The sequence below is a fragment of the Malaclemys terrapin genome, chromosome 14 (genome assembly GCF_027887155.1).
Source record: "Malaclemys terrapin pileata isolate rMalTer1 chromosome 14, rMalTer1.hap1, whole genome shotgun sequence".
Taxonomy (NCBI): domain Eukaryota; kingdom Metazoa; phylum Chordata; order Testudines; family Emydidae; genus Malaclemys; species Malaclemys terrapin.
In genome coordinates, this window is record NC_071518.1 from 35,615,451 (window position 1) to 35,641,665 (window position 26,215).

The 26,215-nt window shown below is 42.9% G+C and overlaps 1 long non-coding RNA gene across 2 annotated transcripts; it reads left to right on the top strand.

Annotated features, from left to right (window-relative positions):
• The first annotated feature begins 1,049 nt into the window (after window positions 1-1,049).
• LOC128849027 (uncharacterized) lies at window positions 1,050-26,215 on the top strand. Of its 2 annotated transcripts, none has more exons than XR_008447150.1 (3): window positions 1,050-1,413; window positions 1,804-1,889; window positions 25,862-26,215. It is a non-coding gene; the product is annotated as an uncharacterized LOC128849027 (long non-coding RNA). The 2 variants fall into 2 exon arrangements; XR_008447151.1 differs by lacking the exon at window positions 25,862-26,215 and adding an exon at window positions 2,688-2,914.

Here is a 26,215-nt window from a genome sequence, read left to right on the forward strand (position 1 = left end):
TGGCAAGGAAAGCAGGAGGTGGGGTAATTGGCAGAGGGGTGGGGGCAGTTGGCAAGGAAAGCAGCAGGTGGGGCAATTGGCAGTGGGGTGGGTCAGTTGGCAAGGGAAGCGGACTGGTGGAGAAAGCTGCCAAAGGAAGAATGGGCAGAGTTGGGGAAGTGTATGATGGAGAGGGGAATTAAGAGTGAGAAATGGAGTTAGGACAATAGAGCCAGCTCTGCTCTTCCAAATTACTCAGGTACCGATTTCAGGACAATCTCCTGGTAACGTCCATAGCATTCTTCCCAATAGCCATATCCTAATCCAATCTAGAGCATCATGATGCCGAGGCTGGCAGCCAGGGCCAGTGGGGTGACCGTTCAGAGCCAGTGCCCTGGGCTCTTGCATTCTAATCCTGACAGTGTATAACCTGGGGCAAATCACTGACCCCCTGTCTGTTTCCCATCAGTAAAATAGGTTAACAAAACCTCCTCACAGGGTAACATTTACTAACAGTATTCACCTTTTTACTGGCACTCCATCTTTCTTTACCAAGAAAATTTCAAGCCAAGAAAAAAGGGAGTAGAAACAGATCGTGTATTAAAATATATCATATAGCCTGGGAAAGAGCAACTTCAAAGCAATTTTGCAATTATGCTAGTTCTGTTTATGAGGCTATATGTCGATTTTTACCGAATCCATAATGTCTAGCATTAGGAAAAACATACACATCTAAATTCCATAGGGCAAGTACTCAGTATAAATCTGAAGAGTTATATAGATTAATAATAGTACTTTGCCCTTCTGGGGCTCCTCCCTACTGCGGCCCTCAAATAACTTTACAGACATTGGGGGAAATTCACTTGCTCACATAAAGCCCAAATACATAGAAGTGGAGAGGTGAAATCCAACCCCAACCCAGGGCCAGGATGGACGGCTCCCTGCAGTGCACCCTGTGGTTGCTGTTCCCTCAAGCCTATTGGACTGCAGTAGCAAACACAGCCCCTCCCTCCACAAACAGTTGCCCAGGTTAAGGTAGTATTAACATGAATCAGTGGCCCTCCCTGAGTCCATCCACAAAGTGACCTTTCATATATAAAGCCGATATAGGGACTCTTGCCACAGCAGGAGCACTTGTCAGCAGGGATCCTATAAATGCATTTGCCAGGAAAAAACACAGAATTTGCATTTTTACAGAGAATCTTTAGTTTTTACTACTGCCGCCTGGGCTGACAGCCCAAGCCCCAGTCGTCCGGGGCTGACCACTCGAGCCCCCACGGCCCATTTCATTATAATCGTGGATTTTTATGTTTTTTTATTGGAGAATTTTGGGTTTTTTAATCACAGAAACCTAGGATCCCTGCTCATCAGCCAGATGTCTCTATGCAGGTTTTCGGTGGAGTGGAGGGCCTTACTCCAACCATCTGTACCAGGGTAAATTTCACCCTCATTGACTTAAGTCTCACAATGTCCCTATGTGCTAGGAAAGTATTATCCATATTTTACAGACAGAAAAACTACCACACACAGCTATTTGGTCCAGATTCAGTGAAGCACTGAAGCAAGTGCTTAACTTTAAATATGTGAGTAATCCCATCCCTAAACATTTCTTAAAGCATGTGCTTTGCTGCTTTGCTGAAATGGGGCCTAAATGATTTTCCCAAGGTCACACAGCAACTTGGTGGTACAGCTGGGAATAGTACAAGCTTTAACAATGCCCAGTTCTGTGCTTTAGCCATCAAACCATCTATTCCTTAGCTAACCCACCTTTCAGAGCCATATTTGAGAACGTTTCAACATGATGTTGCCATTTTTTACTGACAGTTGTTGTTCGCCTACCAACAGTCAATACAGAACATGAGCATGTGTTCTTGGGACAGGATTGAAACAAGGCACCTGAACACATAAGGGTGAGTATTATGTTGGTGCAGGTATTCACATTGTGTACTGGATTTGAAGTAAAAAATGTTTGAGGGTCCAGAGACAAATTGGGGTAGAAAAAATAACTGATTTATCAAGAAGCTTAATTAAAATGCACAGGCAGAAGAGCTGGAGTCCAATCTACTCTCTGCAGCAAAATATCAAGGAATATTTCTGAAGCAGAGCTAGGAGGCAAAGGTCTGTTAAGCAAAGCCAGGTTATGGGGTTGGCTGGCAGGAAAAATCAGGCCATCCAGTAAGGTTGGGCTATGAAGAGCAGTCTTTATAAGGATGTTAGAAGTGATCTGAAATGCTTTGAACAATAACATGGTTAGGTTTTAAAAAGAACAGAACAATATAATTACCATGAATAACTTTTGTAGCTGACATAATTATAAGGGTATTCAACTCTCAGGCTTTAGGGTACGAGTCAGTTGTCTGCAGAGATCAAGAAGGAAAATTTCCTCCATCTGCATTGTACAACTGACGAGGTGCATTATGGAAGGTTTTCATCTTTGTCACAAGTATCATCTGTTGGCTTCTGCAAGAAGCACTGTACCGAGCTCGATAAACTAGTGGTCTGGTCCACTGGGAAAAGTCTTTGTTCCTACTCAATTTTTCTTCCTTTCTCTAAAAAGACTTTCAAATCACTTGCATGAAAAAGTTAAGTTGCTTTTAGAAAAGCCAGTTAGTACTTCTTGATTCGCATCTAGAAATAGGTAGCATATAACCCCCTGGTTGCTAATTTTATGGACTGAATTATAAAACCCTGTAATTTTGTGTTTGTAGGACACTGGTCAACAGTAGCTGTACTGTTCTGAATTTGAATGATAAGATCTCAAAGGGAGCATTCATGTGAAAAACAACAAAACAAACAATACAAACTGGGTTGCACATTGCAGGCCTGGCTTTGGTTCAAGTTTAGGTGAAATCATGCGACTCTAAATGTGGAAACAAGCTTTTGCTTTTTGAATAGTTTTTATGAAGTCTTCTGGAAACTATCTAAATGTGTCACTATGTTGTCTAATAATGAGGCATGTGCTGTATGTAGCATATTAAAGAGAAGTTTTCCTTTTTTGTAACTGTTGTGGATAAGTACAACTTTCAAGTCCAGTCTTGCAAACTGTTGTAGCCAGTGAGATGCCTCGTGTGAGTAAGGGTTTGCATAACAGTCTATGGGCATAATGTCAGCATAAACTCTAATCATCAACAGGTTGTTTCAAAAGTCCAGAAACTACTACTGTCCTTTCAGGGAATGTAACAACAAAATCATTAGTCCAAGCCCTGGAAATTTGGAGTATGTTCTTTCAGGGTGGTGTGAAGCCAATCAAGTGGAGCTATTAAAAGGAAAAAGCTATGCTAATGTAATATTACAGATAGGTACTATTTTAAACACATAGAAATTCAAGGTTATAGTGTGTTCTCGCTCTCTCTCTCATTATATAAAATATGGCCTAACATATATATTATTTTGTGTCACTGTTCTAGGATGTTAACTTTTAGACGTTAATGTATATAATCTGGATGAATTATGGTTGCTCATAGAGTTGTAATTTAGAATTTCCAGGCTTTGTGGCTTTTAAAATCCAAACCGTAATTTTTCTTTTCTGTCATTTTTGAATTTATTTCCCTGGGTTTAAAAAGTGTGATCCTGTATACATATAAGAGCAGTCAGCTAAATGCACGTGGCTATCTTAAGTGCAGTATCAATCACAGTTCTGCTAGGCTCTAAGCTTGCATCTGGATCTGGGCAGGCAGACCCCTATTCCCACTCAGATCCAGTTGTAAGACTGGGGTCTTAGTTTTTTATTCTTTATTTTTTCCCATGAAAATAAATGTCAGCTAGTTATTTATAAATATGACACCATCCTGACGTTTTCTCAGGTGTGAGTAGTTGAAATACCACTCTGGAACCTAAAATGGTTTTGCATTATTGCATTATTATTTATTGCATTCAAGCAGGTTTTGGTATATAAGTAGGTGCATTCAAATCCATTGGCTGCCTCCATACAGATATCAGCATCTTTAGTTAGCTAGCACTCATGCAGCATCTGGGGGGAAAATTGGGAACGTGGGCCGCAAAGACACAGCTCCCCTCACACATGAGAAACAATGGAACTAAGAGAGAATCTATACCGGCTAGCAGTTGTAGCAGGCTTTTATCTGCCTTGTAGGTAAGCCAGAAGAGGGAGACGGTCACAGCCATGTGATCCGGTAATTAATTGCATTAAGAGAGAACAGCCTACAAAATACATACCATCCATTGTTTGCTGAAAATAAAATAATTTTAAAATCTTTTCATAGATCTACAAACAAAATGTTAGAGGGACATGCTACATAGGAAAAAGGTGAGGGTAAAGATTCTACATGTGTTTCTCATACAAGACATCTTTGAATAAAAGGGTTTTTTTAAGTGTCTCTCAAAGCAACTGATTTTTGTCCCATTTAAAAAAAATAAATTTGTTAATTCAATTCCAGAGCTCAGTCTTCTAATCTATTAGGCATTGATTTCATTTTTTAAAAAGGTTTTCATATGAAATGTTATCAGCTATTGAACTGTTCTAAATCACAGCGTCTATCTAGGGACCTTTCTCCCCTACTTTTACTTCCTTTTAAATCCCTAGAGAAGCCTTTAGGCATCAGCTTAGAGAAAAGGGGTTCACTGTAGCTTTGTAACAGAATATCCCACAGCAAAAGCAAAGTCATTGCTAATATAGTGCAAGCCTATACCTCGGAAGCAACTGAACCAATGTAATGAGATTTTTAAACGGCTCAGTGTCCTTCATGAATTCACACCACGGTTCATGGTGCTTGTACTACCTCTATTGTAGACTTTACAACAGTGACAAGTGTACCACCCAGGACCAAATCTTAAGAGTGGACAACCTGGGCTTCCAATGCACTTGGGGTACTGTGGTGATGATTTCCAAAGGATATAGCAACTTGTAATGCTGTAACCTGTGTCAGAAGATTTCAAAGTGGAATTGGAATTATCTCATGTTATCACTCTGTGGTGGGAGTGTTCTTTCCCATATAGTGCTGCTTTGCTATTTTACACTAGTGTGTTCCTGTTCTTGTGATTGAAATAAGTGGATGATCTTGTCACCTATATTTTATTTCTTTTGATTTCTAAAATTAGCTTATCAAAAACTCTGTGAGCACATGTAGATATTAGCAAATGTATTAATTAACAAACTGGCAGGCAAATAAAGGACCATGACTAATTAAACTACTTGGGCGTATATCACAGTATGTATAGCACATGCCAGCACTTGCAATATCAGTAACAATAGCGAGAGCTTTCCAAGAAAGCTTGGCCATTGCTTCAACCCTGATCTGGAGGGACAATCTCCAGAGGTTACCAGGGCTGAGACTGCCAATAAAGGTGCCAGTTGGGTTGGTGTTTCAATCAGAGGTGAGGGTTCAGCATTTCACAGGAGGAGCTCAGCACCTTACATGCTCAGGGATACCAGTTCATCAAAGGAGGTTGTAGGATTGGACCCTATATCTATGCTCTCACTCCCCTCCTCTGTTTCAAGCCTACACAGTGTCACAGTTCAGGGCAACTGCATCTATACTCTCCATCCATAATGCCATGAGGGCACAGGCTGTCACCCATCCTCACCCGTCACCTCTCTTGGGCAGAGCCCCGTTGTGTCTCTCTCCCTCCTGATCTGGGTTTTTCCAGGCTTCACAGTTCCCCGGCTACACTGTGATATCCCCAGCAAGCCAGACTGCCTAAAGAGGCCAGTGTCTGAGCTTTTCTTTCTCTCCAAAGACTATGAACAGTGGTGATTGCCAGCAGTTATAAGTTATCACACCGCCCTTTATAAGCAAGCACATTTATTCTTAATGTGAAAGCATTACAGAGAAAACATCATAAAACAATAAAAGAACCTACAGGCATACTAATAAACTTACCACATCTCTCTCTCTCTCTCTCTCTCTCTCTCTCTCTCTCACACACACACACACACACACACACACACACACACACACACACACACACACACACACACCTCTGCCTACCTCTCCAACAAGGGCTCTAGTAGGAGTCAGTCCTTCCAACCTCAGCAAGAGGTTCTTCTGTGGTTACAGAGTCATAACAGCCTCAGGTGAAAACAGGCACACTGACTGGGCAGCTTGACATGTTTCTTTAATACAGCTTTGGCCTTTGATCTCCAGCTTTCTGGAACAGGAAATAATAGACAATCACCTGCTCCTCCAGGCATAGTTTCAAAAGGCCGAGTTTTTTGCATAAGCAGAGGTGGGAAATTTGCATTCACCTCCCTCTAGATATTTCCCAGGAAAGTCACTACATACGTATTGTCATAAAAGACCATTCTTGACTGCCACATTGTTCAGTATAGTCCTTTGATCATTCAGACCCATAATAGTGCATAACCTTTGCGTTTAATACAATGGACTCCAAAGATACTTAAACTTAATTCAGTAAGGTCTCCCAAGGATACTGTGGGAAATTGCCCTATCTGTCACACACAATGTCCCAGATTTTAGTGAAAACATCTCTAAAGCCACATCTGTTGCAGGAACCAATCCAGCACGTTCCTATCTATCTCAAAAAATTCTTGCATGAAAGCTAGAATTCCAAGATTTCTTATACACAAATTGTCTCCTTATATTGATATGGCTATCTTCTCCTCTTTATTGAAACATGTTTCAACTTTCGTACTTGTTGAAAAACGCACTGACCAGCTACGCGTTGTCATTAGAGTCACAAGGGACCCAACTATGTGGTTATTGCAAGGGACTTCATTGGGAATGGCTAATGGCTGATGGTCCTATATCACTTTAGCAAAGATTTAATATAGTAATCTTAAAAAGGGCCTTGCAGGATCAGGTGAGTGGTAATAGGTTATTAAGTCTTTCACCTCTAGGTCACTGTTTCCATTCAGACCCTGGATATCAGAGCTACGTTATGGAAGTTGTTACCATCTAATGGCTGTTTAGTGTCTTCTAATAAGTGAGTTGCCTTGTATTAATCTGGGGATTAGATTTTTATCAGTAAATGTTGATTTCACCGTACTCACAAACCAATGAAAAAATATTTCCATGGATGATAATTGACATTTATAGATAGGCAGAGTAAGAAAAATGCTGCTTATGAGCTTATTACAGTTTGATTTAAGGATATTTACTTTGTGTAGCTTGACATGTGATATTGACAATTTGTGTTTTAACGGTTATAAAGCTTTATCTTTTTGAATCTCAACGTCTACTCTCATTAAGTAATTATTGTATGACCACCTCATACTTTCCCACAACTGTGAAAATGCTTAAAAATAAACCTCAACATTATCCAACAAAATTATAAGACCATAAAAATCCAATTCTGATAAGCTTACCAATAGAACAGGTATGAGAACTCTGCCTGACCAGTAATTATTGTTCCTGGGCAAAGACACCAAATAAGGGCTAATTTGATGTTTTCTAAACTTTTTTCTCAAAAATTTTTCAACTCAGGAGATGCGTTGAAACCGTCCCCGTTTCGTGAACAATTTCAGTTTCAATGAATAGGCATTTTTCAGCCCCCCCCCAAAAAAAAAAGTTGTTGAAAAACTCCCGACCATAAAAACCCATGCTTTCCTTTTTGACTGGCAAGGAGCAAGGGATCTTGACATTTGGTCTCTGTTGAGATCTTAAGCCTTGTAACGTGCCCACATATCTTGGTGACCGATGGCTAAATAAATGTAAAACTAATAATCACTGGCCTCAAAGGAGAGATCTTCTCAGGAATAACCACCTGGGTTGAGAGGAGTGTGGGAAAGTGAAAGACACTAACTATGCACCTCAGTGTTCTTTGTAATATGTTCTTGCCTGAGACTGTCTAGTAACTAGTTAGTTTCCCTTGTTCTGTTCAACAACTTAAGCTAGAGTGAAGGAATGAAGGGTTCCCACTGATTTGTATATTTAGGGCTCTGATCCTGCTCTCATTGAAGGCAGTGGCAAAATCTCCATCAACTTCCATGGACACATGATCAGGGTCATAGTTTGTAAGAGCTTTGGTCATTTTACAATTGCAGAGTAATGAAGACATCATGGAGTATATTGTATGCACTTTTTTTTATTACATTGAAAGTGCAGAGTAATGAAGACAGCACAAAGTATATTGCATGCAAATTTGGAGTCTTTTTTACGTTGGTGTTTTACAAGCTCAAACAAGCATCTTCTCAACATTGTAAAGTTTTATTGAATTGTTTGGGCTTTTTACAGGCTGCATATATTATGAAAATTAATAAATAGGAAAAATAAATAAATGCATCCAGTGTAACGATACTGGGAAGCTTCAGGTCACCTTTCAGTCAGGTGACAACTTTAATGGATGAGTTTTGAAGTCTGAACATGGGAGTCTGCAAGAGAGGAGGGGAAAGAGAAGAACAGAAGGGAAGAGCGGAAAGTAAAAATCCTACATAAGGAGAATGTCAGTTTTATAAGCATACGGTGGCTGAGGCTAAACCCCCAATCAGACTGGAGTGTCATGCAGTGGTGGAAGGGCAGTCCGTAAGTCACCACTAGCCTGCCAGTCAGAAAGCACCTGCTGCCACAAGACCCTACCAGCCTGCCCATTCTCTACTGCGCCTGTCCCCAGCGTGATGCCAGAAGTAATGAGGTGCTCAGACTCTACTGTTATGAGTACCAGTATACAAAACCTAGATAGATAGCACATGAGGAATCACATCAGGACACTGCCAGCCCTGGCTCCCACACTCAGAGAGACACATGGGGCGAATGCAGTTGAGACTTCCCACCAATGGCGATAGATCCTCAGAGTAGAAAGGAGGGGAAGTCCCTCTTCCCCCTATGTTCCTGTCAGTGGAGAAGCTGGGCAGTGGGTGGGATTGGGGATTCAAGCGAACAGGATTTCTCAGAGAATCTAGGGAAGGAGATTCAAGCACCAGAAGAGGGCTCTCGGCAGTGGGAGGTAGAAGAGAGATTCAAGCAACCCGATGTGGAAGGGGAATTCAAGGACTAAGCTGGATAGATGATTTAAGAGTAAGGGAAGTCAAGCAGCAAAGGAATAGGGAGTGAAAGGAGAGACAGTCAGGAACAAACCTTTTCTTTTTGGTAGTCCCTTCCCCAACACTAGTTTCTTCGGCCACCTGGAAATATTTTGTGGCTGACCTAGCATCAATCCACCCTCAACTGATGCCAAGCCAGTGACTGGAGACTGAAATGGCAGCTGGTGGGGATGGAAGTTCATAAAGATGTAATACAAGGTAAATTCCAGGTCTACGTTTTGTCTACTAGCTGCTTTTCCAGCCTCACTCCACCTCCTTTCCATATGGGGGAGGAATTAAATTCTCCCCTCATCCGGCACTGATGTAACTCCCATTAACATGAGAGTTACATGCACACATCAAAGGAAAAATAAATACTTTAATCAGCGAGACATGTCCAAACCCACACCACCCAACCCAGAAAGTGCTAATGACAGTATAGCTTTAGCGAGGCCCATCTCAGTTGTTTAGTTGTTTCACTATACACACCCTAGGCGCACACACAAAATGCCATTACTGCAGAAAAGGTATTGACCCCCTTTTGTAGCATCACAAGAGATGAGGCAAGTCTCTGAGGCCTAGAGAAAAAAAGTTCAATGTTTTCCCTCTAGATCAAGTAATCAGTTCATCCCTGACATAACTAACTCCACTGACACCGAGTGTGAATTTGCTTTCTCCTCCTAAAAGAGAATAATAATTACTATTGCTCTCTAAGTACTTTTGTAGGGGGATAAGCACCCTGATCTTCGGTTTGCAAACTGAACTGCAGGAAAGGTAAAGTGACTTGCCCAGGGTTGTAGAACATGTCAGTGATAGAGCTGGGACTAGAACCCGGGACTTACGTGATTCACAAGCCTGCGTGCAACCTGTTGGTTCACACTGCAAGTACTTAGTAACCCAAATAAAATCAAAATAGTATGTTGTATTATGTTGCACCCTGAACTGTTATTTATGAACAAATCATTGATTATATCCTTCGTACAGTAAAATATTGCTAATTTGCACTAAGGACTGGGAGACCCATTGTGAATTACTGGGTTTTGAGACTTAGTGGGGGAGTGAAACAACCACTTGTGTGGCTTGCTCATGCATTGAGTAAGTGTAGTTTAGTTTTAATAATAATACTTCCTAATTTGCTAGCGAATATTCACTAGTACCTTCTTCCTTGAGTCAATCCCATCAGAGGGGTCTGCTCTACAAGTCCTCTTCCTCCAAAGTGCTCTGTTCAACGTCACATCCTCTATAATGCCACATGCTAACATGTCTTCCCTTATGACATCCCACCACTTCTTCTTAAGTCAGCCTCTGTCTTTTTCCTTCAGTCTTCATTTGTTGGACTCTTACACACATCATTGTGAGGAATGTGCCAGACCATAACCAAACCATCTGAGCCTGCACTCCCTCATTTTTTCATGTATGGGTGTTACTGTGAGCATGTCTCTAACATACACATTCCTCATGTGATCTTTCTTGCTTATACCATTCGTCCATCTCAACATTCACTTTTTTTTTCTTCTTCTTTGCTGCCCAATGCTCAGTGCCATATTAAAATTGGACAGACCACCATTTTATAGACTTTCCCTTTTAATCTTAGTGATATCTTACTGTTACATACTACACCACTTCTCTCTCTCCATTTGAGCCAGGCATTTATTATCTTCGCTCTAATTTCATTCTCCACGTCGCCATTTTCCTGATGCTTGAAACATTGCATTTTAGGTATTACCTGCCCATCTAGTTTCAAGAATAATTCTTCAGTGTTCACATTATTTAAATTACATTGTAAAAATCAAGAAGCCTTAATAATAGATCCTCTCTTTACAGCTCCAACCTCTGCTATGAATCATGCCTAAGGGGGTCATAGATTCGTAGATTCCAAGGCCAGAAGGGACCATTGTGATAATCTCATCCGACCTCCTGTGTAACACAGGCCCCGGAACTTCTCCAAAATAATTCTTAGGGCAGATCTTTTAGAAAAATATCCAATCTTGGTTTTAAAATTGCCAGTGGTAGAGGATCCCCCGTGACCTTGGTAAATTGTTCCAATGGTTAATTAATCTCACCGTTAAAAATTTACATCTTATTTCCATTCTGAATTGGCTAGTTTCAATGTCCAGCCATTGGATTGTGTTACACCTTTCTCTGCTAGACTGAAGAGCCCTTTATCAAATGTTTGTTCCCCCAAGTCGGTACTTCTAGACTGTAATCAAGTCACCCCTTAACCTTCTCTTTGTTAAACTAAATAGATTGAGCTCCCTGAGTCTATCACTGTAAGCATGTTTTTAATCCTGTAATCATTCTCATGGCTCTTCTCTGAACCTTCTCCAATTTATCAACATCCTTTTTGAACTGGACGGTATTACAGCAGCAGTCACACCAGTGCCAAATACAGAGGTGAAATAACCACTTTCCTCCTGCTTGAGATTCCCCTGTTTATGCATCCACCGATCGCATCAGCCCTTTGGGCACAGCGTCGCACTGGGAGCGCATGTTCAGCTGATTATCCACCATGACCCCCAAATCTTTTTCAGAGCTACTGCTTCCCAGAATAGAATCCCCTGTCATGTAAGTATGGTCTTCATTCTTTGTTCCTGCATGCATACAGTTAGCCATATTAAATCGCATATAGTTTGCTTGTGCCCACCTTACTAAACAATCCAGATTGTTCTGTAGCACTGACCTATTCTCTTCTTTATTTACCACTCACCCAATTTTTGTGTTTTCTGCAAACTTGATCAGTGATGATTTTGTTTTCTTCCAGGTCATTAATAAAAATGTTAAATAGCACAGGGCCAAGAATGAATCCCTATAGAACCCCCTTAGAAACACACCCATTCAGTGATGATTCCCCCATTCACCGTTATATTCTGAGACCTATCAGTTAGACAGTTTTTAATCCATTTAATGTGTGCCATGTTCATTTTATATTTTTCTAGTTTTTTAACCAAAATATCATGTGGTACCAAATCAAAAGCCTTACAAAGTCTAAGTATAACACCTCAACACTGTTAACTTTATCAACCAGCTTGTACCCTCTCCAGAAAAAGATATCAGCTTAATTTGACAGGATCTATTTTTCATAAATCCATGTGATTGGCATATATTATATTACTGTCCTTTCATTCTTTATTAATCAAGCCCCGTATCAGCTGCTCCCATTGTTTTGCCCAGGATTGACATCAGGTTTACAGGCTTATCATTACCTAGGTCATCCTGTTTACCTTTTTCAAATATTGGCACAACAGGAGCTTTCTTCCAGTCTTTGGAACTGCCATGGTGTTCCAAGACTTACTGAAAACTAACATTAATGGTCCGTTGAGCTTCTCTGCCAGTTCTTTTGAAACTTGGATGCATGTTGTTATCCAGACCTGCTGATTTAAAAAATGTCTAACTTTAGTAGCTGCTGTTTAACATCTTCCAGAGATAGTAGTTGAGTGGAAAGAGTGTTATAGGATATGACTACATCATCTGTTTTTTTCCCCAAATACAGAACAGAAATATTTATTGAACACTTCTGCCTTTTTTGCATTATTATTGTTAATTCTACTATTTCCATCTAGTAATGGACCACTACAATTGTTAGGATCCTTTTTGTTCCAATATGCTTAAAAAAACTCCTCCTTATTGTTCTTAACTCTGCTGGCCATAAATTTCTCCTTTTGTTCCTTTGCTTCCCTTATCAATTTCCTACAATTCCTAGCATCTGATTTATTTCCATGACTGTAAGGAGTTTGGACTCACTCCTGCAGCACCTCCTGCTGGTCGTCCTCGGGAATTAGCTCATTTTCCAGCCAGGAGCGCCCTCTGCAGGCTGGTGATCCACCTTACCTCACTCTGACCCCCGTGTCCCTCCCAGGACCCCAGTGCCCCTTTCTCTGGGTTGCTGCCCCCCTGGCAGTACCCCCACATTCTGGGTCTCCCCACCCAGGGGAACCCCCACCCACTAACCCCACCTCAGTGTAAGGCTACTGCCAGTCACCATCTAGCCCCACGCCCTGGGGCAGACTGCAGTATACACCACTCATCACAGGCAAGGTTGGGTTTGGACCTGCTGCCATTGCCTACCCCTGGGCTGCCCTCTGCAACCCCCTGTACCCCTTGGCCTTCTGCTAGGCCGCAGCCTGGGGCTTTCCAGGCTGGAGCTTCCCAGCTCCTCTGCCTTTCCCCAGCCCTGCGCCACTCAGGTACCCTGTCTCTATCTCCCTGCAACCAGGCCCTTCTCCCTCTACAGCAAGAGAGAGACTGTTGAGCTCCTGGCTCCCAGCCTCTTATATAGGGCCAGCTAAGGCCTGATTGGGGCGTGGCCCAGCTGCGGCTGCTTCCCCAATCAGCCCATCTTTTAGAGCTGAAGCCCTTTCCAGGGCTGCTTTTACCCTTCAGGGCAGGAGCAGGTGTCCACCCCGCTACAATGACTATCAACTTCCCCTTTTTCCACTTGTTATATTTTATTTTTTTATAGCTGCCCACTCTTCCCATCTAAACCAAGTTTCAGAGTAGCAGCCGTGTTAGTCTGTATCCGCAAAAAGAACAGGAGTACTTGTTGCACTTTAGAGACTAACAAACTAACTAAACTAACAAACAAACTAACTAAACCAAATCATTTTTTAAAACCAATACAGCCTTCTTTCTCGATTGTGGGGTTTGGGCAGCTAGTAATTTGGAATTGTTAAGAACACTTTATCATTCACATTTTTTTTCTGATTAAATTCTTCCTCCAACCTGATTTGTCTCATAATTGTTTTCAGCTTTGTGAAATTGGCCCTTTTAAACCACCAGCATATATATCACTGGTCTGAACTTTATTCTGTTTGCACATGATAAATGTGATCAAGACATGTTCATCTGTACCCAAATTCCTTTCTATCTGTCATGTGTAGACTTGTGTGTGTGTGTGTGTTGCTAGCAAGATCGGCCAGTTCATCGTTGCCCTGTATCTTATCTCGTCATTCGCTCCAAAGTGGATGTACCGTGCTACCGTTCAGACTTGATGGTGTTTTACACCCATTTTGCACTGCTGTAAATGACTAGACAAGCTGTAGGGCAAGGATGAGTTGAGCCAATCTCCCTAGTCAACACTCCCACAATGCACAGCAGGTATCCCAGAATACCATGATGCAATGGGCCTGCAGGCATTGTGGGGGACACAGTGCACCATGCGTACAGCTGCGTGGATGCAAGCCTTGCGACATGTGCTGGTCCAAACGGCAGGTGTGAACAAACTCTGCGGAAATAGTTTTTCCAGTGGCACTATACCAGTAACTCCTATATCAGTGCCACTTCTGCATGTAGACAAGCCCTTAGGCCCAGATCTTCAGAGGTATTTAGGTGCCTAATTCCCACAGATTTCAATGGAAGTTAGGGTTTAATTACCTTTGAGGGTCTGGGCCCTAGTGTCGGTGCTCCAGTAATTGATGGGCCATATGCTCAAGTTTTGTTAGTATCACCTAAAGTGCAAAAAACATGTATTGGTAAGAATATAGCTTTGGGATGCTATGCACCAAGGTGGTTTGTGTGACAATTAGATGGTCCTACAATAGGTGCATCCTTCACTTTTACTTGCTCACATGCTAGCCTGGTTGCATCATTCTGGCCTTTAGTTTTATGGCTGATAGCCACCAGGCCACAGCCAACCCACTGGGGAGCATACCAGTCAAAAGCACATATGGCATAGCTCATTCCAGCTAGAATCGAAGTTATGTCATCTGTACATGATGTACATGGTAGGAAGTATCTCCAGAGGAATGTCCCGAGAGGATTCATAGAGCGTCCTCACACTGAGATGCATTCCACACCTAAGGGAGTGTGGAGGTTGATTATGGTGATATCTGTGTAGGCAGGATGAATGTTTATTGTTTACAATAATACACCTCTACCTCGATATAACGCGACCCGATATAACACGAATTCGGATATAAAGCAGTGCTCCGGGAGGAGGGGGGCGGGGCTGCGCACTCCGGTGGATCAAAGCAAGTTCGATATAATGTGGTTTCACCTATAACGCGGTAAGATTTTTTGGCTCCCGAGGACAGCATTATATCAAGCTAGAGGTGTATGCGAAAAGCATTGGCTGTGTGTGTTAACGTCCAGAGATCACCTATATCGATAGCTTGTGCATGTTACAGAAGAGCTGACACAATAAGGATTAATGATGACAGCAATAGCAGTTTCATTATTCACTGTTGGATGGGTGCCAGAGTATGTCAGTAGCACTGGGCTCTGCTTTTCAGAAGGGCTGAGCACCCACAACTCTGGTTGAAATCAACCGGGGCTGTGAGTGCATAGGACTTCTGAAAAAATCGGCTATAAGGGCACAGTCCAGCTCCCATAAAGCAACTGATTTCAGTTGGAGTTGGATCAGGCCCTTAACGTCTCGTCTATCTTAGACATCGGTAAATGACACTGTAGTTCAAGCAGGAGTATCTGTCTCCATGGAACCTCACTAAGGCCACAAGCCTTAGTCCACAATGGAGACTTTTATCATCTCTCCCACAATCACTGGTGCTCATGCATCACTTATTACATGGTTGTGCATTGGGTGTTGTCCACCTGGCAATTGTCATTGCAAGAACCATAACTAAGTCATTGCTGTATCGATCGCCATCTTGTCATTTCAGACAGTCTTGCCACGTCGTTCCATGCCCCTCTCTATGACTGAAACCACCTCCCAAGTATCATTTACAGAGCTCCTCTTCAAAGTCACATATTCTGTGTCACATGCCAAATGCACGTTCCCTTGTCATTCTGTTTCTCACATTGTTCTGTTTATTTTGGAGTGCCCTGGCATGTAGCCTTCAAAATAGGCTCTTTGAGGCAGAGACTGTTATTTCTCTGGCACAAAATATTTGTCCTACTATACTGTAGCATGTGAACCCATGGTTCTATATCCGTAATAATAAATATTAATATCTAAAGGCCTAATCTAAAGCCCACTGAGGTCAATGGAAAGACTCATTGGCTTCAATGAGTTTTGGATCAGGCCCTAAGCAATATTCTGTGTTTCTGTGGGATCCACATAGCCTGTGAATTCATCCATTAATATTTCCTCTTATAGACAAGTTTGCACGGTCAATATGTGATCCCGCTACTCAGATGCAATCTTGGTTCTAGAGGTCAGACGTGAGTCATACCTCTAATGAAGATGAGTCTTTCATGAAATAGGGCATGCAAATGAATATATCCAGCAAGGTGTTGGTGCTGATGGACAATGAAACAGTACTTCATTAACATACTGAAGGGGTCCCACAGGGTGTCACATAAGAGTGGTGATATGATGGTGTGTGCCTCAATGGTATGAAATGTGAGCGGGTCTTTATCAATCCTCAAGAACATACATGCTGAGTTGGACTTCAGACCTATCTATTGTCTGTAGTGTGCGTTGACAGAAGGATGTGAGCATATGACTGGAGGAAGTAATATGGCTAACAGAAGGTGGAGCTGAGACCTATTTCCACTCGGCTTCCTAAGAACTCAGTTTGACTCCAGCCTTTGTCACTTAGGTAGCTTTATTTGGCATACAGCAGTGCTACTCTGAGTTGATCAGACTCAAGTGCAGGGGAGATGGATGCAGGGTACGTCACAGCGTCTCCCTTTATATACATTACACATCTCATTGCATTTCCTATAGGTTGCATCTTGGACTGGCTGGGTTACTTTGCAGGAACCAATCCCTGTACAGCAGGCACTGTCCATGTTTCAACTTCCTCTTTACCTCATCTCTACATTCCTAACTTATTTTGTCCCTTGTTATCTAGTTCATAGTAAATAGTGCCCTGCACATGTTCTCCCACTTATCTCAGTTGGCTCAGACATTCTGCCTTCTTAGCCTGCTGACCTATTTATTTAGCACAAACATTCTGTTTTCAAACTGATGATTCATTTATGTCCCTAGTTCTGTCTTCCAAAAAATCACGCCTCCCTCCATGTGTTAATTATTCATTGCAGGCCAGGCCTCAGCTATAATCCATACTACCAGTAATGTGTTCCAGTCACTGCATCTAGGCATCTGTTCAGCCTCCTCCAATAACCAAACTATGGTCAAGAGTGACTATTGTCTAGGTAACAAAATGCCTCCCAGAGAATATTGCCCATGATGAGATTATGGCTACTTGAAAGTAATAGTGCTATCAGGTCCAGCATGCTATCTCAGTAGTGATTACAAGAGTAACCTGTCCATACAGACTGAATGCGCAGTGCAGGCAAACAGAACTGGTGTGATATATACAGACCATCAGTACAGAGCTGCACAGAATTATTGAGCAGATCACCATGGATTCATTATGATGACAGTTTAATTTGTATTTCTTTTGCTGTTCTGCCCAGATACTTTGTGATGATGGGTATGCAATCAGTAAGTCAATCATTCAATCACCTTGTATCTTTATCCATGCATGTCCACCACAGATACAGAATGGAAGGGTTAGAAAATTCTGCTTGCCTATTTTTGCCTTGGACAAGTTATTTATTTATTTATTGGGCATGCAGGCAAAATATCAGAATTGTAGTGAGTAGATTTTGTATCTGGACTGGTACATTTTAATCCTAGTTTGACAAGGCAGTATTCCAGCCATGCTCTTCTGAATAGCTTTGCAGCAGGTAAGTGCACATGGTTCATTGTCTGACTACGTGTCCCTCAGATCTACCTACGAGTGGCTGGTGGTGGTTTGCCAGCCTTCCCTTGATAAGTTTCCTCATGCAATACTGTTCACAGACTGTGTCTGTTGTCACCATTGCGTAGCTGATGGCTTTGGGTTGCTTGTGGCATGATCACATATTTGTATGCATCACATCCAAAATAATAGCGTCCTTTAACATGTACTCTAGGAAACTCCTCTTAACAATGATGTCTCTGTTATGTGAAAACAGGTTGCCAGCAGGGCTTGTAACCCATCAAGTGGCTGTGCAGTAACATGTCCAACAGTGATCAGGGTGGCTCAGGGCAAGGGCATGTCCCAGTGAATCATGGTTCTTAGTGCATTTCAGCGTTCCACAAGATGCCAGGTATCTTGTAGACATCCGGGCATCAGTGTCATACATGCTTGTTCAGTGCATGCAGCTATCATATGTAAGTGTGAGCAAACAGTCACAACATGCAGCCGTTTATGTGTTAGCCCTGACACAGCAGTTAGCAGCGTCCTTTCCAGTGGAGCCTTTCCAGGGTATGACTCACAGACTCATTCTAGTTAATCTGCACAGCAGTCAGAAAAGAGGCTCTTGGTGATACTTCAGTCATGATTGCTGGAGCCCCATGTTTTTCACAAATGTGAAATAACATGAAAGAAAATGATAAATACATAAAAAACAAACAAAAGACCTGACACACAGGGTCGCAGCACCACTCAGGTTTGGCCTGGCTGCCCCTCCATCGTCATGATGGACCGGTGGCTTGGCCAAACTTGAGCAGCGCAGCAACCCCATGCACCAAGTCACAACGCCTGGAGTGGGGAGCCCCACCCAGCGCTGTGGGATGATCTCACTCTCCAGCTCCCTCCCCCACCCCAGGGCCTCCCCTCCTCACCGGGAATTTCAGAAATTTCATTTTCTTTTGTTTCATCCCCTCCCCAGCCCTGCCACACCCCCAGAGGGGACAAAACAAAATAAAATGTAATTCCTGGAAGGTAAAGTGAAAAATTACAAGAATAAAAAGAATTTCCTGGGGCTTTCATAATTGCCATAGAAATGCTATAGATTTATTAGTTGTATAAAACTTGTAGGCATACATGGGATGTATCCATCAGGATATATGTGTGACACCCTGGCACCCTAGTATTCACCATTGTCATGTAATTAGGATATGTTTTGTACAAAGTACACCTTGTGAGGTATCATTCTAAAAGTCTTGATCCGCTAGACATTAATATCTCGTTGGATTGTATGTGCTATCGTCATATATGAAGTTATGAAGTTTGGCTATGTATGTGTTACTGAAACATGTTGTAAGGTTGAAAACACCCACAAGCAGCCTTTCAGGTACAACAGTAAAAAGGCCAAACAATGTTAATGGCTTATTGAGGAAATGCACACAAGCACAAGGATTACCCCAAGAACTGTGTACAATAGAAACCTCTCAAAGATATTACTACACAATGGGAACTGTTTGACCCAGGTCACAGCAAGAGAGCTTTCCAGCATGGGGGAGAAGATATAAAAGGAGGAAAATTACATCATGTTGGTACCTCATTCTCCCTACAACAACACACCTGGAAATACCTGAGGAATAAAGACTGAACAGGGGGGGACCTGATGGTCCCAGGCTAAGGGATTGCTAGCCTGGGTATGAAAACCTGGGAAACCCAAGATGCAAAGCCAAGGCAGCTTGTGCCTTAAGAATCTGCCAGCCTGTTTATCACTCAGGGTGAGAGTTTGCTAATTCATATCCTACTTATCTAGTGGGTTAAGCTCAGTTTGCAGTTTTGTTTATTTATTAAGTAATCTACTTTGATCTATTTCTATCACTTATCATCACTTAAAATCTATCTTTTAGTAGTTAAACTTATTTTATGTTTTAATCCAAACCAGTGTGCATTTGACTAAGGTGTCTGGGGAAAATCTCAGCTTGGTTACCACAAGTATACATGGTCCTCTTCACATTGAGGGAGAGGCAGACTGGGTGTTAAACTGGCCAGATTTCACCAGGGAAGGACGGTACTGCTCTGGGGTTCTAGGCTGGGAGGCTGGTGGTTAGGGAGCCTGCGTGTGACTGCAGCTGGGTGTGTCCCTACCTGTGTGAATGCTGGTGAAAGTGTAAGCTTGGAGGGCTTTGCAACTTGTCACAGCAGCACAGTGTGAGAGGGAGCCCAGGCTGGTTTGTCAGAGGGCTCAGTGGTACCCCAGTTCCAAGTGGCACCCGGGGGGAACCTGTCACAATATGCTTCAGAATTTACAAAAAAGTTCTCAGATAATTTCCACCACTGTTCACATAGATGTGCTCACAGCACCCCAGGAGGTATATCAATCTTGATTCAAAGTAGGGAAACTGAGGCACGGAGTGGCTATGATTTGCCCAGGGTCACTATAATGGGGTCGTCTGTCCCTTTAAAAGCCAGGGAGCAGCTGATGTGTTCTGGAAAGGGGCCCAACAGGCAGGGGCTTAGAATCATCTGAACCAGCTAGATAATAGCATCAAGTGATTTGGGTCTGATTATTCCTAGCTGGGGAATACAAAGGAGGGCCCCCCTCTCTGAGGGAGCCTAGGACCAGGAGAGGGTTGGGAGTGGATTCTTCTGTGGCAGCAGCAGAAGTCTGCGAGAGGACAGGCAAGCACTGAAGACCACCCCCGAGGCTGGAGAAGATCCAGCCCATTAAGCAAGAGAAGGCCAGAGAGCCTCACAATCTCAGTGAAGAATGGGACTGTGGCTTTTTGTTATTGTTCCACATTCCCTTTTTGTGACTAAACAAGGCCCTGAGGTAAGGGCTACAAACGGAACTGGACGTGGCCAGTTCTTTGTCCCAGTCAAATTCACAGCAGAATCAAGAACAGAAGCCAGATCTCCTAGGTCTTGATCCAATGCCCTTTACAATCAATGAGAGTCTTTCCATTGGCCGCAATGGATGCTGGATTGGACCTCTAGTGCTTTAGCCACACGATTATCCTTCCCCCTAGCTCGTTAGTACTGTTTGCTGATATATCACTGGTGCAATATGTCTGTTCATGAACCCTTGCCTGGGCCTGGAGCTGTGCTGTGGTTGTATTGCAGCACACTCAACAGCCAGTGTGCAGGGAATGCAGGCCATGCCATAGTCTGTAGTGGTTCATAACAACGTAATATTTTAATGGTTCCTATAGATATTTCTGATCACACTCTAATGGCACAGGATTTTGCCCTAAGCGCCACATGAGACATTGTGCCTGGCCCCAGCTATTGTTCCATATTCTTTCATATCCCCTGTTTATCACTGCGTCTTACAGGTAAGGGCTGTGGTGTGATTATTGTATGTCATGTTTCCTACTGTCTCATACCCCTGTTCATGGGGTATGTGCAGCACAACTGACCACTGGTGCCTCACCAGGCCTCTTCCCACATCCTAGTACATGACTGACGGTGGCGGAGGGTTAGGGTAATCAAGCAGACAAGCAATTGTTTATGGAGTACCTCTCCATTGGTATCCTACAGGTGTGGCCTACTTTCCTGCCTCTTGCAACATCTGAATGGTAATCACATGGTAATGATCTTTTTCTGTAGGATACAGCCACGTGTTATTCTGAGTGTGGGTTGTAGTCTACCCCCACAACATGGCTTGGACAGAGCTAATGCAGGCTACCACCTTTGTTGGGAGAACAGTACTTGTGTTAATCCTTGTGGAGCTTTCTATAATTGCAGAAACGTTGGTCATGACTTGTGCACTGCCTTGTCAGTCTGGTGTTCATGGAAATCCCTGGTTCTCTCTGGATTATTTCCTGGCAGTGTACAAACGGGGAAGGGTGCCGTGTATAGAACAAGAACTTGCACTCAAAGGTAGCTTACACTATATGTGGATTTCTGATTCTCAGTACTGTAGCTGCCATTGTTCAGTGCCGGGTTGTCACTGCCTTTTCCTTATCAGCAGTTCTTGCTGTCAAATTCTGTACAGTGATTAACAGCCTTTACTTTAGTTTTGTTTGCAGTGTGGGGGTGGCTGCTTTGGTCTCAGGGTATTAGAGAGAGAAGGTGGGGGAGGTGATCTCTTTTACTGGACCAATGTCTGTTGGTGAAAGAGACACGCTTTGGCGCTTACACAGAGTACTTTTCCCAGACCTGAAGAAGAGCTCTGTGTAAGCTCCAAAGTGTGTCTCTTTCACCAACAGTTCAATAAAATATCTCACCTCCCCCCACCTTGTCTCTTTACTATAATGTACTGATCTCTAGTAATGCTTCTGAGCTAGGTGATTCAATGCCCTTCCCAGTGCTGATTAGATGAGCCACACAGCCAATCTGCTGGAATGATGCCTACTTAATATCCGGGCTAACTGAATGCAAGTCTGCGTCACACTTTTAGACAGGAAGCTTTTCTGTGGGTTCATGGCTCTGATCACCCCTCAATATAGATATTAGAAACAAAGTCCTGAATCCCTAGATTGGTCATAAGATCTTTTATAGCAACTGTCAAGCAGTATAGAGTGGCTCACAAGTATAAAGACCAACCTCAGGGCAGACTGTGAAGTAGGAGGGCACAAACCCAAAACTGGTTGTGAGTTCTATACTTAGATTTCACTAACCACGTATCAAATGTGCTATAACAGCCTAACCATAGAATCACAGACAGTCCCCTTGGGCACTCCAGTCTATCTTGCCACTCAGGCAAGCTTGCCTTTGCGATAGATGGTCCCTTACCTCAAAAATCACAACAACATTCAAGTTACTCCCAGAAGGTCCAGTCACTTATCCTAGGCCAATTGCACCTCAGCTCCTCTACCAAAGGCAATGCTTGTAGGCCAATCATATAATAAATTAACTAAAGAGATATTAACTAAGAAAAAGAAATGAGACTTATTTAGAAGGTTAAATCAGGTAAACATCCACGAACAAATGAGTTACAATCTTACATTCCAAAAGGGTAATAGAAGCTGCTGTAATATGCAAGCCTTTAGGCCTAACCCAGGCCAAGCACTGGGGAACTCTTGCTTATGCTTAGAAATCTTCACCCCTCAGAGTTTCAGCATCATAGCTATAATTTCTTCTTAACAAGGATTTTTATTCCCTTCCCCCAGAGTTCAAGGTGATGGGACATGTGTTTGTCCCATCTCTTCATTGGTGTGTTGGGAGCAATCAACAAAGTCTTTTGTCCGCTGATGTTCCAAAATGGCTTGTCTGGCGTCTATGGGCCTTCTTTTCTTGGAGAGGAGATGACACCTCTTATGGTAAACTAGCATTACACACTTGGTAATGCTTCTCTCCTGACTGTAGGCATTTACAGTTTTAGAGCAAACACTGTTAGTTACAAAGCAAATACTTAAATATTGCCTTATAACACAGGGTACAGATGTTATAAGATTAAGACATGCAGCATCCTACAAACATTTCATAAAGTCTAAACACATTTTTATAAATCCAATACCAGTTTTAACAATACTAACTCCCAGGTGATCCAGACTGGTTTCCAGCTATACATTCGTCAGTGTTCAATTGAAGCCTATGGGCCTTGGCACGAGCTGGCGCCTGGACTGCCAGCGTCACAGAAACTAGGTACATTTCCTTACTTTCAATACTTACTCAGTTGCTGCTCGTAGGAAATGCCTTCTGCTTTATGGTTCCCCAATGCAGCATGGTCTATGCATGCACATTCAAGATCTGATTCACTACTGCATTAATCCAGCATAAAATTGGAGTAACTCCATTGATTTCCGTGAGTACCACTGTGGTTAAACTGGAATAACTCAGTGGTGAATCAGGCGCTCAGTCTGTAGACGTAGCTAAATACCCGTATAGATCTTGGACCTTATCTCACTTATATTGATGTAAGTCAGGAAAAATTCCGTTCAAATCAGTGGGGCTACACTGGTATGGGATCAGAGTCTGGCCCTTGGTTTTCCAAATAGATCAGTATGATATGAGTGGCACATCACAACACACACACACACATTCTGCCTTTTAGAGTATAGGACACCACAGGGCTTGGCAGAGACCCTGAATGGTATGTTAAGGATTGGGTGTAACTACTGGCCTTCATTTAATATTGTTGTAAGAAGCCTTTAAGCTCCTTTATGGAACCAGGTAGCTGAAAAAATAGGGACCTCCAAACTGCATACGGGCACATGTCCCCACCCAAAGCAAAGGTGCATGTGGGTGGAGGGCTTTCACAGGCTGTTAGTTTGTGTTTGTCTGGGAGAAAGACAGCAGAAAGACCAGAGAAGCTGAGAAAGAAGGCAGCAAGGAAGGAGTGATCGCAGCCTGAGCAAGAACTGGAAGTGCAACCTTGAGAAAGCCTAAAGAGAGTATTTTTTTGGGCAGAGTGCTGGCTAAAAGAGGCTTGGAACTATCTCCTACTGTTGGATTCGTGCTGCATTCAGGTAAATGGCACTTTGTACATTTTTTGTAAGAAAATAGGATTGCACCAAAGACACCTGCCTCCATCATCAATTTCTCCTCCTACCAGAAACAACCTGCAGGCCCCCAGATTTTGGATACCTGCTCAGATCAAAGAGGCAACCATACCAAAATTTTCATTGCACAAGGATCTATCAGCCTGCTCTTTTAACCAATTTTTCCATTTCCTCTGACTAGATAGATGTTGGCTTCAGCTGGAGCCAAAAAGATCACACATGTAGATCGTGTTGTAGGAGGGGGAAAACCCTCTTTACCCAAAATCAAGCAAAGCAATCAAGAAGGTGCTCATGCCCCACTTGGGTATGGGCTGGGGTCAGTGCCAGAGGATATAAACCATCTAGTTCATATCTTGCCTTCACTTTCCTCAAGGAGACCTGGACACTCTCTTCCACTCACTAACTGACTGGTCAGTCTGTCCCTGAGCTGAGCCTTTCCCAGAGAAGCTAAGTAGCTATGAGTCTCAAGACCCTTCTTGCAGGTTTATAATCCTTGCTGTCAGCTTTCGGAAGCCTTTTATTTTCTGTTCTGCCCTCATTATTAAATACAGCTAGAGAGCTCTCCCTCCAGGCTTGATGTCTCTGGCAGGTGTTGCAGGGCAGGGCTGATTTAATTTTCTGTTTCTGGGACAGATTGTTAACCCCTTTCTGGTCTGGTCCAATGTGGGTTTGTACACCTCATTACACCAGCCTTTGATATGTGCCCCCTCGACCATCTCTTTGTAATGGTAACGCTCCTAGCGACGCATGTATATGGCCAGCAATGCTGCCATGAACTTTATTCCTCCCTTCCTGGGACATGGCTTGCAAGTCTTCTAGTGATGACTAGTGCTGTCGCTTTTGGTCTCATGCTCTTTTTGGTACTGGGCCCCATTACTCAGTAAAGAGCTGCTGGCTCTGAGTGGGTCTTTTGTTACCCTCAGGTGTTTTCCTCCTTGTGTCTTGTCCTCTGCCACCACTATCTCCAGCAGCGCAGTCCCGTGCCGTCAAAGGAGAGTGACGGGAAACTGCTCCGTGTGCTTGTAACGCCGTCTCTTTTCTAGGACAGAACACCACTCACTTGGTGCCTGAGTGTTACGTAGGTCTGAGGAGTGTGATGTGTTTCCCGAGCACTTGCACCTTTGTGTACATTTACGCAATATGCCAAGTGGTGTATGTTGCTGTGTCCATTGACTCAGATGAGACACGTTTCCATCCTTGCACTGTTATGATCCAGCTGTTTGCTGGTTTGATGCATGTGTGTGTTTTCCTTGTGTCTGGCGGGGGCGAGGACTACACTCTCATTACGTTGGGCTTGTGAGTGACCCACATACCGACTGTTCCCATGCCTAGCCATTGAGCTCTTATTGGAACCAGTGAAAACTGGTGCCGTTCTCATACATGGGATGTAGCTATGGACTTGGGTCACAATTAGGCATCATAATCACTGAGTGGAGCTGACTTTTCCAATCAGTTACCTTTCTGCAACGGTGTTTGAAGGGTTAAAATCCATGTGCATTTTATAGAACAACCTGGTATATGGATTGTGCCAGCTCTTCTCCAGACCCAAAGTCCAGAGTTTGGTTAAGAGACCAGAGGCCTAGCTAATAGTGATCAGCTAAGAGAAAGCAGAATAAACAAGACAACATTGCTTTTGCTAAGATATGCTTGGTCAGTAAAAATGCCAGATGTTGAGGCAATAACTGAATAATTATGTTTCGCCCAATGTTTCAAATTGAACAAAGGATTCCTGTTCCTATTGTGTTTCTCCTAAAGGGAAAACAGTCTACCCACAGATCCAACCTTGAGTTTATGAAAATTGGCACGTCACCATAATAATATGGCATCCTTCCACCTCCCTTCCAAGGGACCAATGCTCTGCCTTAAGACATAAAGAAGACAATCTGTATTACCATATCCTTTCACTGTTTCTTTGCTTTATCCCCTAGACATGTACCTGTCGGACAATCAAAGGACTTGCTCCATTCCTATGGACCCCAAATCAGAATCCAACATATATATTTTATACTAATAACATTTTATCAGAGTATTAATTAAATGTTAACTTGCTAACTTAAGACCATGGGCGGAGACATTGTGTAACCTTTTAACTATTGTGCTATCTTGTCTTGCTGCAAAACCTATCCCGGGGTGTGGAACTGCCTACCCCGTCACCTTCCCCCGCCCATGGAAAATCTATATCTTCTATTGTAATCAATTAATTGACAGTGTCTTTGAGCCTAATAAGCCAGGTGACACTCCGCCAGCGCTGTGTGTAATAAACCCCTATGCTTTGACCACTA